Source organism: Oncorhynchus clarkii, chromosome 1 (genome assembly GCF_045791955.1).
Source record: "Oncorhynchus clarkii lewisi isolate Uvic-CL-2024 chromosome 1, UVic_Ocla_1.0, whole genome shotgun sequence".
NCBI lineage: Eukaryota > Metazoa > Chordata > Actinopteri > Salmoniformes > Salmonidae > Oncorhynchus > Oncorhynchus clarkii.
In genome coordinates this window covers 39868042-39882799 of record NC_092147.1, presented here as the reverse complement: position 1 = coordinate 39882799, position 14758 = coordinate 39868042, and the positions used below count along the sequence as shown (strand labels likewise).

General features: G+C 46.1%; 1 long non-coding RNA gene and 1 pseudogene across 1 annotated transcript; one reads left to right on the top strand and one right to left on the bottom strand.

The window, feature by feature from the left end:
• Positions 1-3291: 3291 nt before the first annotated feature.
• LOC139406978 (guanine nucleotide-binding protein G(s) subunit alpha pseudogene) lies at positions 3292-14716 on the top strand (annotated as a pseudogene).
• Positions 8268-14608, bottom strand: LOC139406992 (uncharacterized). The gene is made up of 3 exons (XR_011634049.1): positions 14478-14608; positions 14225-14298; positions 8268-8402 (listed from the first exon to the last, which is right to left on the bottom strand). It is a non-coding gene; the product is annotated as an uncharacterized lncRNA (long non-coding RNA).
• Positions 14717-14758: the final 42 nt, after the last annotated feature.

Here is a 14758-nt window from a genome sequence, read left to right as displayed (position 1 = left end):
TCCCAACTCCGCCCACCGGCATCAAGAACAAAGACAGAATACGGCAGACAGAGTGGGAGGGTCGTCACAATGCATCACACAGAACGCACTGAAACTGCCTCTCCAATGCAACGCTGCAAGGCAAACACAGCATTCCATTAGAAATAAACTTACTTCTAGTGTACCAAAATGCAAAGCACTGTCGCTGTGATCGAGGCATTACTCATGTAGGCCTGTCTATGCTTGCTGTGTTGTCATGTGGGTCGCGTGTCAGCCAGACTGAATATGGGTAGCCTATACTACATTCACAATGGAGCTGTAGTATGATCTAAAATAAGGACGGACGACAACCAGGTTCTAGCTCCAGCCTGTTTATTAACCTAACCCTCGCATGTCCTACATAGGTACGGATACCCCCAAGGGACATCCTACTACATCTTCCCCTCTCCCATGAACAAGAACTCAACATGCATAACCACTGAAGCATAACTGAAATGTAATTTGGAAACCAGTATTATTCTCTAACATGCTACTTCCCATCCTGAAACAGTATGAAAGCATTAAATCACACAGTATGAACATTAACTTAGGTAGTCTCTTTTTTGCTGGGTATGGTCCCCAACAGTATGTTTTCCCTTCACGTAGCATAGTCTCTCTTTTTGGGTGCGCTTGTGGCTCTGTGAGCATTCTCTCTCCTTCACCCTCTTTTCGTGCATTTTCTGTGGCCTCAGTCTGTGTGGCTGGTAGATCTGGAAGAGCTCTGAGGTGTGTTTTGTTCCTTCGTACCTCTTCTGAGCCTATGTCAACCACATAGAAGCATGGGGCATCCGCTTTCCTCAGCACTATTGCTGGTGTCTTTGAATTTGTAATCCACACAAGGTCAACTCTGGCCTCTCCTTAGCACGGTGTCTCCGATTAAAGACTCCAGTTTGCGTTTGTTTCAGCCGTTTGTCCCTCTCAGCGAAGGCCTTCCTGTTAGGCCCTCGGTGTTTAAGCTGAGCCGGCGAGACAGGCAATGGGGAACGCAGCCTCCTGCCCTCAGTCTGCATTTGGTTATCCCCATGTGTCCATCATGCACTCTGTCTAGCATTTCTTGTTGTAGAGTCTCTGGGATAACTATCCGTTGTCCTTTCATGAGAAGGTCTCCATTACAGTGGAAGTCACTTTGGTGCACCCAATGGGGCTTCAGCAGCTGAGGCAGTTCCTCCTGCCTGGGCCATCCCTTTTTGCACTCTGTTGGCAGATGTGGTCTCGTTGTTGCTCCTCTGCAATCTGCTGCAGTTTGGTCTGAGATGCAGGTAGACTGTCCCTTATTGCATTAATGGACACCTGTACCTCACCCTCTAGCCATTGCTCCTCCTCTGATAATGGATGTTTAATTGGGGCCCTGGAGAGTTCATCTACTGTGATCAGTGCCTTCCCTGGCACATACACCATTTTGTAATCTCAGTAATCTGAGGCGGAAGCGCAGAACTCTGGGAGGCAAGTCGTCCAGTGCTTTTGTCCCTAACAGAGCCAACAGCGGTTTATGGTCAGTCTCTGCTGTAATCTGCAGGCCAATAAGGTATTGGCTGAGCCTTTCACATGCCCATGTGATAGCCAACGCCTCCTTCTCCACTTGAGCATATCTTTGCTCTGTGTCGGATAAGCTTCGGGAGATGTAAGCTATTGGATGCCACTCCATGTTGTCCTGCATCTGTGTGAGGACCGCCCCTAGCCCAAAGGATGATGCATCTGCTGATACTTTTGTCTTAGCGTGGGGACGGTACTGGGCCAGCACTCTCTGTGAGGCCAGATCTCCTTTGATTTTGTCAAACGCTACCTGTTGCATGTGACCCTATAACCAGTCATTCTCTTTGGCTAGTAAGTCTCTCAGAGGTTTGGTTGTATCTGAGAACTGTGGGAGGAACTTACCCACATATGTGGCCATGCCTAAGAAGGTCCTGACTTCAGCCACATTCTGGGGTCTGGGCATATCTGTGATGGCGCTGATCTTCTCTGGGTCCGGCTCTATTCCAGCTGCACTGATTTTGTGTCCCAAGAACAAGACCTCTGATTGTGCAAAAGTTCATTTTTCATTGAGTGTCAGGCCAGTCTCCTGGAGTCGGTTCAGAACTGCTGTGAGCCTTACATCATGTTCTGCTCTGTCCCTTCCGCGTGGACTATGAAGCCACTCAGCCCATCCAACAGCTGGGACATGCATCTTTGGAAATGCTCAGGGCCGGAAGCGATTCCAAATGGAAAAACGTTAAAACAGTAACGGCCAAACGGTGTTATAAATGTTGTGAGTGTCCTACTCTCTGATGACAGCGGTATCTGCCAGAAACCTGAGCGGGCATCCAGCTTTGTGAAGACTTGTGAGCCATCCAACTGAGCCAGTGACTGCTCCACTGATGGTAAGATGTGTCTCATTCAATTTAGTCATGTCCACACAGATCCTTATTTCCCCATTGGCTTTTGGGACCACTACCATCCCTGCACACCAGTCTGTGGGACTTTCTATTTTAGACACCACCCCAATTTCTTCTATCCTCCCCAACTCTTCCAATAAGGGGATAGGCACCCGGCGGGGGGTGGTAAGGGCATAAGGGATAACATTCTCTTTCAGGCAGATTTTGTAGTCACCTTCTATCCTTCCTAGACCAGAAAACACTTTTGGGAATTTCTTTTTAAAAACCTCAACTGGGTCCTCTAATTCGCTCACACTCTCAATGAGTTGCAATGCTTCAATTGCTGGCAGCCCCAGCAACGGTCTGGCTAGAGAGTCAATGACGAAGACAGGCTGGATGGCACTTTTGTCTTTACTCTCCAGTTTAATCACCAAGTGCCCTACCACTGGTAAAATCTTATTACTGGGCCCGTACAGTTATTTGTTTGTAGAGCGCAAAGGGCCAGCTATAGCTATACAGCCTAGTTGGGATAGCTGTCACTGCTGCCCCAGTGTCTAGTTTAAATGACACAATCTCCACATTGAGTTTAATGTCTGAATGCCAGCCAGCATTGTTTTCCTTTACTTCTCCCAGAAAGATGCTGTCCTGCTGTACCTCCTCTGAGACCTCATGCATTTGCTTTAATCGACAGACAGCTGAAAAATATCCTCTCCTGTGACATTTCCTGCATTCCGCATCCTTTGCTGGGCAATCTTTCCATCTGTGGAAAGGGGATTTCCCACATTTGCGACAAACACTTGAACTAGCTACTGGTGCTGTCTGTGATTGTTTTCTCCACGTCTGTCTCTGTTCTGTGTTCCCCTCCGTTTTTTTTAGCTCTGAAAATGCATGTTTTTCCTCACTCTCTTCGTTCTGCAAGGAGCTGCTGTCTCGCAGTATCGTCTGCTGTCTTTTTACTGTCTCACTCTGCCTAACCTGGTTTACAGCTTTGGACAAGGTAAATTGGGAATCCAACTAACTTTTCAGAAAGTGATACATTTCTTATTCCGACTACAATCCGATCTCGGATCAGCTCTTCCTTGAGCGCGCCAAACTGACAATGTTCTGCTAGTTTGTGAAAGGCTGTGATAAAACTGTCGGTGGTTTCACCCTGCTCCCGTTAGCGCATATTAAACCTAGATCTCTCAAAAATAATGTTGTGTCTCCCTACAAAATGCGTTTCAAAACAGTCTTTAACGGCACTGTAGTTAAGTTTCTCTTCCTCGGTCAACGTTGAAGCATTTAACATATCCTCGGCTTCATCACCCATAGAGTAGATCTGTGTATTAACTCGAAATGCCTCATTTTTCACGTTTAAGCCTGATGCTACCCTGTACATTTCAAAGCGCCTGATCCATTTCGGCCCGTTTTTAATGTCCATACAAACAAAATTATCCGGGGGACGAATGCGAAATCCGTCAGCACTAGCCACAGGGCTTGTCCGTGTTGGCGCCAGAGCCCGTTGAACTTGGAGTCGCAAACCCTGAAATCCGGCCAGCTTCTTCCTCTTGCAACATGTTGCATAGCAGTAATTTACTCCTTGCTCGTTAGCTAGCAAAATAATGATACGCGCTGTTTTTATCTCCAACACTGTGCCCTCCCTGATTTGAAACAGCCTGAATGTATGATTTACTTGGTACGTCCTTCACGTTTATGTGTATTTTAAAACCACTTCTGACACCATGTAGTATGATCTAAAATGAGGACGCGCGACAACCAGGTTCTAGCTCCGGCATGTTTATTAACCTAACCCTCGCATGTCCTACATAGGTGAGGATACCCCCAAGGGACATCCTACTACAGAGCAAGTAAGAACTTTGGACCTAGGTACTCCTTGCGAAACACACATGACTCAGAGAGGAAGGAGTTGAATGTTATAGTAGCTAAACAAGACTAGTTTCCAGGCTACTTTGGACCATATTTGTCTCGATTCATATTCTAAAACAATTACTGCTTTGAGACTAATCCAAAAATCAAACTTGACAAGAAGTGAAAATAAAAGCGTGACTAAACCAGAATTACTTGGTAAGGCTACAACAAAACACTCGGAAGAAGAAGGTTGGTCAAAATTAGCTTTGGAACATTGCGCCACGACAACCACAACAACATTGCCTCTGTTCGTGAGAGTACGCAGCCGAACGGCGCCCTGGACTAGAGCTAGGTCTGATTCATCTGCTGTGATATTCCATTTGTTTTACCCATCTGGCTGTGGTGGAGGGAATGTCGCTTTTTAGAACTACAAATGTTTTTAAAAAGAAAAATAGTACATCTTTGGTGAAAAAGTCCTATACCCAAACAGTGTTTCGGAGTGATATTGTCGGGGAGGGTGGGGTCTTTTTTTGTGTGCCATTTTCTCAATTCCTCATAATCTGATTGAAGAACACGTTTTTCTTTTAAACCTTTCACAAATCTTGAGGAAGGTGTTTTTTTCTTGGATCAGTCTAGCAATTAGCATAATTAATGTACCATTTCCCCTCCTTTTCATTGCCTCCCTGTTTGGCACTCATTAAATGGATTAGGAGGAAGGCCCTGCAATAGACTAGCATCCTGTCCTGGGTGTACTTGTACATCAACACTACAGAAATAGGCTCCTGCCCTATGGGCCTTTCTGGCTCAGACAAGGCTACTTATTACTTTACCTCCTTTTATTGTATTTTTTTTTTTTAGGAAGATGGCTTGTTTTGGCATTGGTAATAAGACCAAAGGCAAATGTGGAGAAGAAGAGGAGAAGGCACGGAGAGAAGCAAACAAAAGGATTGAGAAACAGCTTAAAAAAGATAAACAGCAATACCATAAATCTCACAGGCTCCTACTACTAGGAGATTGTGACTCAGGGAAAAGCACAATATTCAATCAGATGCGATTGTTGGACACAGAATTAACTGCGGAGGAGAAATTAATGCAATACATGCAACACAAAAAAGCTTCAGGCATTTTTGAGACATATTTCAGAGTAGGAGAATACGTTTTTTATTTGTTCAATGGCAGAGGTGGATGGAGATCCATAAGGAGAGTGTTTTGTGACCAGTCGGCCTATATTTTAGTGGTGGACAGCAGCAGCTATGATATGGTGTGTCAGGGAGACAATCAGACCAACCAACTGCAGGAGGCACTAAACAACTTAGAGAACCTCTGGCGCAGAATGCGGACAATGGACCGTCCTGTCCTCCTCTTTTTGAACAAACAGGACCTGCTAGCAGAGAAGGTGTTGGCGGGGAAATCTAAAATAGAGGATTATTTTCCAGAGTTTGCACACTACACTTCGCATGAACATACAACACCAGTACAAGGGGAGGATCCAAGTGTCACCAGGGTAAAGTACTTCATACGTGACAAGTTTTTGAAGATCACAGCAAGTGGAGATGTGGATATGCACAAATGTTTTCCTTTTTTCACCTGTGCAATCGACTTGGAAAACATCCAGCGTACCTTCAGAGACTGTGGAGATAAGTTAGACTTTTGCTCGTCATGAATGCAACAAAGGTGAGTTAGTTTGTTTGATAAATGTTTGAAACCCTGTAGATTATGTTTAAAAAAATATATATTTTTATCTTGCATATATGAAATGACAGAACTGGTCTTCTCTCCTTTTACAAATGAATTGCTGTTTGATGTGAGGACATTGTTTGATTCCCTGTGAACCATGCCATATTTATTTATCCTTTCTGCACTCCTTTGATAGTATGTATTTTTAACGTTAACTAGCATATTACGTTGTCACTAAATATCTGCATGTGCCATTTCTGAAAATAATATGTATGTCTAAATATATTGATATTTATAAACTTGGCGCACCCCATACATACGGATGTTTTCCGTTTATAAATCCAACCCATCCTAACACTGACTGCATGAACAAGCATTTTAACTGCCTGGAAAACGCCCTTCATGCACCATTTATGGTGACAATAAGCCCTTTATTTTCTGTATAAATTGGAACTATTGGAATTAGGCCACGGCAGTTTCTAAAAGAAAGAGAAATGATATTTTGTAGAAGTGTGGGCAGAATGTTTTGATATTTAGCAGTAACTTATGCTGTATTTGGCAAAGGACTCTGACAGCTCCTGAAAGCGAAAAGAATGACACATTGTTGTGGACCTGTCAGCAGAACGTTTCAATTCAACAATGTTTCTCATCGACTTTCCCCCAACTTAAATATGCTGGACTGCCCGCGAATTTTGAAATATCGTCTAGGATACAAATATATATATAATGAAATTACAGTAGGCTACATATGTAACGCCTGTCGTCGGAAGGAGTGGACCAAAGCGCAGCGTGAAAAGTGTTTTGATAATAAAAAAAATCATGAAAACACTAACAAAGTAACAAAACGAAAGCGAACAGTTCTGTCAGGTAACAGAAACTAAACAGAAAATAACTTGTATATGATCCCCAATCAGAGACAACGATAAACAGCTGCCTCTGATTGGGAACCACACTAGGCAAAAACAACAAATAAATAGAAAACAGATTCTCCCACCCGAGTCACACCCTGACCTAACCAAACATATAGAATAAATAAGGATCTCTAAGGTCAGGGCGTGACAACATACAGTAGTAGAATTCATACTTCAAAGTATAAGATAAATGGTCTGCATGTTCACCTGTCTAATTCAACTGTAGGTTATAGGACTATTATAAACTGTGCTGCCTATGGAATATCATACAGCAACATTTGAAATACTACATAGCTTATCTATTTACTAGGCTACTATAACCCAATTAAATGAGAGATGAGTATGGTAATTTGTTGTATGGATACTTCGGAAATATGAATCCATCATGGCCAGAAAACATGAGGAATTTATTCTGCAATCGTTATGAAAATAAAATGGGAAATAGATTCCTGTCTCATTTTATATTCCATTTATTTTAGAGAATAGATTTTCGCTCTTCTCACTGATGTCAAATCTCTACATCTTGTCATTAAGTTTTCCTTTTTTTTATAACTCAAATACACCACTTATCATATCCATCATTTGCATAAAATAATTACAGTGCCTTCCCGAAAGTATTCACACCCCTTGACATTTTACACATTTTGTTTACACACGTTACAAAGTGTGATTAAAATTATTGAATTATCCCTTTTTGGCATCGATCCACACACAATAATCTCAAAGTGGTTGAAAAATTATAGAAAAAAATGAAAAATAAAAGTGAATATATCTTCATTAGATAAGTATTCAACTCTCTGAGTCAATACATGTTAGAATCACTGTAACGCTCAATGAGTGAATAGGTGTGGAGTCAGGCGCAGAGAGCAAAGGATGCGGGAAAAACACACTTTAATGTCCAGAATAAATCACAGGAACAAAAATAGTATACCAAACCAGGTAATACTACAGAACAAACGTAACCTATCGTGAAAAATAAAAGGACAGCGAGAAACCCAAATGAAAACACTTAACCACTCAAACACATACAGAATAACAAGCCCGCACAAACAGAAGCGGCCTGAACGAACTTCAATAACCCACCCTAACAACCAAACAAGGAACAGGTGAAACCAATTAGACAAAACCAAACGAACACAGAACAAAGGATCGATGACAGCTAGTAGACCGGCGACGACGACCGCCGAGCGCCACCCGAACAAGAAGGGGAGTCACCTTCGGTAATATTCGTGACAGTACCCCCCCCCCCCCGACACGCAGCTCCCGCGGCGCGTAGGGGGGGGTACTGTCACGAATATTACCGAAGGTGACTCCCCTTCTTGTTCGGGTGACGACCCGGGGCCCGAGGCGCCGGGCGATCCGGATGGAGGCGATGGAACTCTCTCAACATAGATGGATCCAGAATATCCCCCACCGGGACCCAGCACCTCTCCTCCGGACCGTACCCCTCCCGGTCAACGAGGTACTGCAGGCCCCTCACCCGGCGTCTTGAGTCCAGAATAGCTTGTATCGTGTACGCCGGGGACCCTCGATGTCCAGAGGGGGCGGAGGGACCTCCGGAACCTCACCTTCCTGCATGGGACCAGCTATCACCGGCCTGAGGAGAGACATGAAACGAGGGGTTAATGCGATAATACGAAGGAAGTAATAATCGATAACAAACCTCGTTTATTCTCCTCAGGACTTTAAATGGCCCTACACACTGCGGACCCAGCTTCCGGCAGGGCTAGCGGAGGGGCAGGTTTCGGGTCGAGAGCCAGACCCTGTCCCCTGGTGCAAACACGGGGGCCTCACTGCGGTGACGGTCAGCGCTCTTCTTCTGCCGTCCACTCGCTTGGCGTAATGACTCCTGGACGGCCCTCCAGGTCTCCTTAGAGTGCTGCACCCACTCCTCCACCGCAGGAGCCTCAGTCTGGCTCTGATGCCATGGTGCCAGGACCGGCTGGTACCCCAACACACACTCAAATGGTGACATGTTGGTAGAGGAGTGGCTTAGTGAGTTCTGGGCCATTTCTGCCCAGGGGATGTATCTCGCCCACTCCCCTGGCCGGTCCTGGCAATACGACCGCAGAAACCTACCCACCTCCTGGTTCATTCTCTCCACCTGCCCATTACTCTCCGGGTAATACCCTGAGGTAAGGCTGACCGAGACCCCCAGACGTTCCATAAATGCCCTCCACACCCGGGAGGTAAACTGGGGACACCGATCAGAAACTATATCCTCGGGGCACCCCGTAGTGCCGGAAGACATGGGTGAAAAGGGCCTCCACAGTCTGCAGGGCCGTAGGGAGACCGGGCAACAGGATAAGACGGCAGGACTTAGAGAACCGATCCACAACGACCAGGATCGTTGTGTTCCCCTGAGAGGGGGGAAGGTCAGTAAGAAAATCCACCGATAGATGGGTCCACGGCCGTTGTGGAACGAGGAGGGGTTGTAATTTCCCTCGTGGCAGGTGCCTAGGAGCCTTACTCTGGGCGCACACCGAACAGGAGGAGACATAGAATCGCACATCCCTCACCAAGGTGGGCCACCAGTACTTCCTCTTAAGACCTCGCACTGTCCTAGAAATACCTGGGTGACCCGACGAGGGTAGACTATGAGCCCATCGAATCAATTGATCACAAACAGCGAGCGGCACATACTTACGACCCTCCGGACACTGTGGAGGCGCAGGTTCCTCCCTTAGCGCCCGCTTGATGTCCGCGTCCACCTCCCATACTACTGGTGCCACCAGCTTAGCCGCCGGAATGATGGGAGTAGGATCGATGGACCGGTCCTCAGTGTCAGAGGCGGGACAGCGCGTCGGCCTTAGTGTTGAGGGAACCTGGTCGATACGAGATAGTAAAACGAAATCTGGTGAAATACATGGCCCACCTTGCCTGACGAGGATTCAGTCTCCTAGCTGATCGGATATACTCCAGGTTACGGTGGTCAGTCCAGATAAGGAAAGGGTGCTTAGCCCCCTCAAGCCAGTGTCTCCACACCTTCAGGGCCTTAACCATAGCCAACAACTCCCTGTCCCCCACATCATAATTCCGCTCTGCTGGCCCGAGCTTCTTCGAAAAAAAGGCACAGGGGCGGAGCTTCGGTGGCGTACCCGAGCGCTGTGAGAGCACCGCTCCAACCCCAGCCTCGGATGCGTCCACCTCTACTATGAACGCCAAAGAAGGGTCCGGATGCGCCAACACCGGCGCCTCAGTGAACAGAGCCTTCAACCTACGGAAAGCTCCGTCCGCCTCTGCTGACCACTGCAAACGCACCGGCCCCCCCTTCAGCAGTGAGGTAATAGGAGTTGCTACCTGACCAAAACCCCAGATAAACCTCCGGTAGTAATTGGCAAACCCTAAGAACCGCTGCACCTCCTTTACCGTGGTCGGAGTCGGCCAATTACGCACGGCCTTGACGCGGTCACCCTCCATTACCACCCCCGAACTGGAAATGCGATAACCCAGGAAGGAAACGGCTCGTTTGGAAAACTCACATTTCTCCGCCTTCACGTACAGGTCATGCTCCAGCAGTCACCCAAGAACCTTGCGCACCAGAGACACATGCGTAGTGCGTGTAGCGGAGTAGATCAAAATATCGTCAATATACACTACCACACCCTGTCCTTGCAAGTCTCTGAGAATCTCATCCACGAAGGATTGAAAGATAGCTGGAGCATTCTTTAACCCGTATGGCATGACGAGGTACTCATAATGGCCAGATGTAGTGCTAAATGCGGTTTTCCACTCATCTCCCTCCCGAATACGCACCAGATTATACTCACTCCTGAGATCCAGTTTCGTGAAGAACTGCGCTCCGTGAAACGATTCCACTGCCGTAGCAATGAGAGGTAATGGGTAACTAAAACCCACCGTGATGGAATTTAGACCTCGATAATCAATACACGGACGCAAACCACCACCCTTTTTCTTCACAAAAAAGAAACTCGAGGAGACGGGTGACATGGAGGGCCGAATGTACCCCTGTCCCAGAGCTTCGGTGACATGTTTCCATAGCCAACGTCTCCTCCTGGGATAAAGGATACACATGACTCCTGGGGAGTGCAGTGTTTACCTGGAGGTTTATCACGCAATCCCCCTGTCGATGGGGTGGTAATTGGGTCGCTTTCTTTTCACTGAAAGCGATAGCCAAATCGGCACACTCAGCGGGAATGCGCACGGTGGAAACCTGGTCTGGACTCTCCACCGTTGTCGCACCGATGGAAACTCCTACACACCTGCCTGAACACTCATCAGACCACCCCTGGAGAGTTCCCTGTTTCCACAAAATCGTCGGATTGTGAATAGCCAGCCAGGGAATCCCCAGCACCACCGGAAACGCAGGTGAATCAATAAGGAACAGACTAATCCGCTCCTTATGATTCCCCTGCGTAATCATCTCCAAAGGAATTGTGGCCTCCCTGACCAGCCCTGACCCTAATGGTCGACTATCTAAAGAGTGCACGGGAAAAGGGGGGTCTACTTTTTACTAACGGAATCCTCAACCTCTGAGCGAGTCCGCGATCTATAAAGTTCCCAGCTGCGCCTGAATCGACTAGCGCCTTATGCTGGAGAGAGGGAAACATTTTAAGGAAACAAATTAATAAAAACATGTGACCAACAGGAAACTCTGGGAGAGTGTGGTGCTTACTCACCTGGGATGACTGAGGAGTGTTCTGCCTGCCCTCTCGACTCCCAGATGAACTCCTCCAGCACCGACCTGAAGTGTGCCCTCTCCGGCCACAACTGGTACAGGAGGAGCCTCCTCCTCCGATCTCCCTAGACGCGGCCCCTCCTATCTCCATCGGGATAGAAGCGGGAGGGTCAGGAGGTGGAACTAACAGGACCCTTAAAGAACGTCCGCGAGCAGCTAGCAGATGGTCTAACCGGATCGACAGGTCTATCAGTTCATCCAGGCTAAGCGTAGTGTCCCGACAAGCCAGCTCCCTGCGGACGTCCTCTCTCAGGCTACACCTGTAATGGTCTATCAGGGCCCTGTCATTCCACCCTGCTCCAGCGGCCAAGGTCTGGAAATCCAGTGCGAAGTCCTGCGCGCTCCTCGTCCCCTGCCTGAGATGGAACAATCTCTCACCCGCCGCTCGGCCCTCTGGAGGGTGATCGAACACGGCCCTGAAACGGCGGGTGAACTCCGGGTAGTTGCCCCTCGCTGAGTCGGGCCCGTTCCAGACAGCATTGGCCCATTCCAGGGCTCTACCCGTAAGGCAAGTGACGAGGACACTCACGCTCTCCTCGTCCGAGGGAGCCTGCCGAACGGTGGCCAGGTAGAGTTCTAGTTGAAGCAGGAATCCCTGGCACCCCGCCGCTGCTCCATCGTACTCCCTCGGAGGCGTAATGCGCAGAGCGCTGGAACCAGATCCCGCTGGGGGAGATGGTAGAGTTGCTGGTGGGAGGGTAGGTGGGGTAGTAGGAAGACCACTCCTCTCTCAACGATCCATCCTCTCCATCATTTGATCCATCGCTGATCCGATGCGATGGAGGACGGACGTGTGATGAAGGACTCTCTCCTCCATCGTGGGAAGAGGGGTGGTCGCTGCTCCTGCTGACTCCATCATATGGTGCGGGCTTCTGTAACGCTCAATGAGTGAATAGGTGTGGAGTCAGGCGCAGAGAGCAAAGGATGCAGGAAAAACACGCTTTAATGTCCAGAATAAATCACAGGAACAAAAATAGTATACCAAACCAGGTAATACTACAGAACAAACGTAACCTATCGTGAAAAATAAAATGACAGCGAGAAACCCAAATGAAAACACTTAACCACTCAAACACATACAGAATAACAAGCCCGCACAAACAGAAGCGGGCTGAACGAACTTCAATAACCCCACCCTAACAACCAAACAAGGAACAGACAAAACAAAACCAGACAGACAAAACCAAACAAGGAACAGACAAAACGAAACCAAAACAGACAAAACCAAACGAACACAGAACAAAGGATCGATGGCAGCTAGTAGACCGGCGACGACGAGCGCCACCCGAACAAGAAGGGGAGTCACCTTCGGTAATATTCGTGACAATCACCGTTAGCAGCGATTACAGCTGTGAGTGTTTTGGGGTAAGTCTCTAAGAGCTTTATATACCTGGATTGTATAATATTTGCCCACTATTAGTTGTGACTTGACGCAAAAGTCCCAACTTTAAATCTTCGTCATAGTTCTTATTCTTCTTCTTCTGCACGCTACTCCTCTTACACCGTTTAAGCTATAAACGCCATTCAAACTTTCAAACGTAAAGACTGATCTGGAATAGTGTGCTTCCATTTAACTTTTTGGATAGCTTTTATACTATTACACTTGTTGTCCTCCATCCACTTTAATGGGATTTCCTAAACAATCTAAAGGGCCCATTGTGACATCATGACTTCCAACATTCAGTGTAAACAATGTAACTTTTGACACAAATCAGCTACTTTGACCACTTTCCCAACAAGTTAGACAAAAAGTTAGAGGATATGACATGTCTACTTCTCTGCTATTCAAATCTGAAATAGGAGCACAAATATATTCATAGGATCAAACGATTCAGCTGTTTTAGTAACCACATCAACAACTTTTTGTATCAACTTTTACAAACACCTGCCATTTTGACCACTTTCCCAACAAGCTAGACAAACTTAGCGGTTATGACACCTTGGTCTACTTCTCTGCTATTCACATCTGAAATAAGAACATAAATATCTAACACCAATCAGGAGGTACAGCTGTTTTAGTAACCACAACAACTAATTTAGCTAACTCCCCACTGTTGAATAACTACCATGGTACTTGAAAATTATAACAATGGGGGAGCCATTTTTTGTCATATTTTTTTACAACAATGCCTCCTTGTCTTCTGTACTCTTTTGTTACAGTTTGAATATACTGTGGTATTCTAGTAGGAGAGGTGTATAAAAGTGTAGTAGGCTAGTCAGAGTAGTTATTTGTAATGAAATATGTGCCCCACTATCAAAATAATAAGACCAATTATTTTACTAAATGTCACTTTGACAATATTTAACTGCTTGGCTTAAGTTTAAAAAGTTAAACTTCTTCCACTACCACAAAAGTCCCAAATTCTCATTGTAAAGAAGAATGTGTTCTTAACTGACTTGCCTAGTTAAATAAAGGTTAAATAAAATACAAATAAATCCATTTTTCTTAATGTACTGTGTAACAGTACTCTTCTTCCATTGTGTTATGAATAATATTGACAAGGACTCCAGCATGTAGCACCAGTCACAAGTGTATTATCTAATAGGGAAACATGGATAGCACGTCATGCAATGCAGCCTCCACAGATCATTCTACTCTGCACGCGCACACGCTGGTTTGGCGCTTGTTGACTGGGGAAACCATAGTTACCAAAAATAGTTTACAACAGGAATACATGAAAATTACAATGCACAATATACTAATCATTTCACAAATGTACCCGATTGGTAAACAGCATGGATAGCACGCCATGCAATGCAGCAACCACAGATCATTCTACTCTGTGCACGTGCGCTGTACAAAATACATAAAACACACCCAGACACAGTGAATAACCAATTAGCATTATCTGAATTTATATTAGACAAAATGCACCACAAATATTCAAAGGAAACACCACATCTCAAGTACAATATTCCAGCAATGTTTACAATGTTTTTAAAAATAACTTGTACATTACGATCTGCACTTACAGAAAGGAAGGTCCTCAGCTGGCAGGCTGTATGAAGAGATGCCCGGGAGAAGACCTCAGACTGGACGCCCCTCTGCATCTCCTCAGTCAGCTCCTGAGAGCTTCCCAGGCCCATGTTGGCAGACATCTTCGACTGAAACCTCAAATTGAACATAGAGCAAACTTTTTAGTCTAGCGCTATTGAAAGAGTTTCCCCATTAGAGACAATGGAAAATACTAAAACCCTTCACAAAATTTAAAAGACCCTTAGATGAGTTCAGTGTTATTTTTCTCCTTCAATGA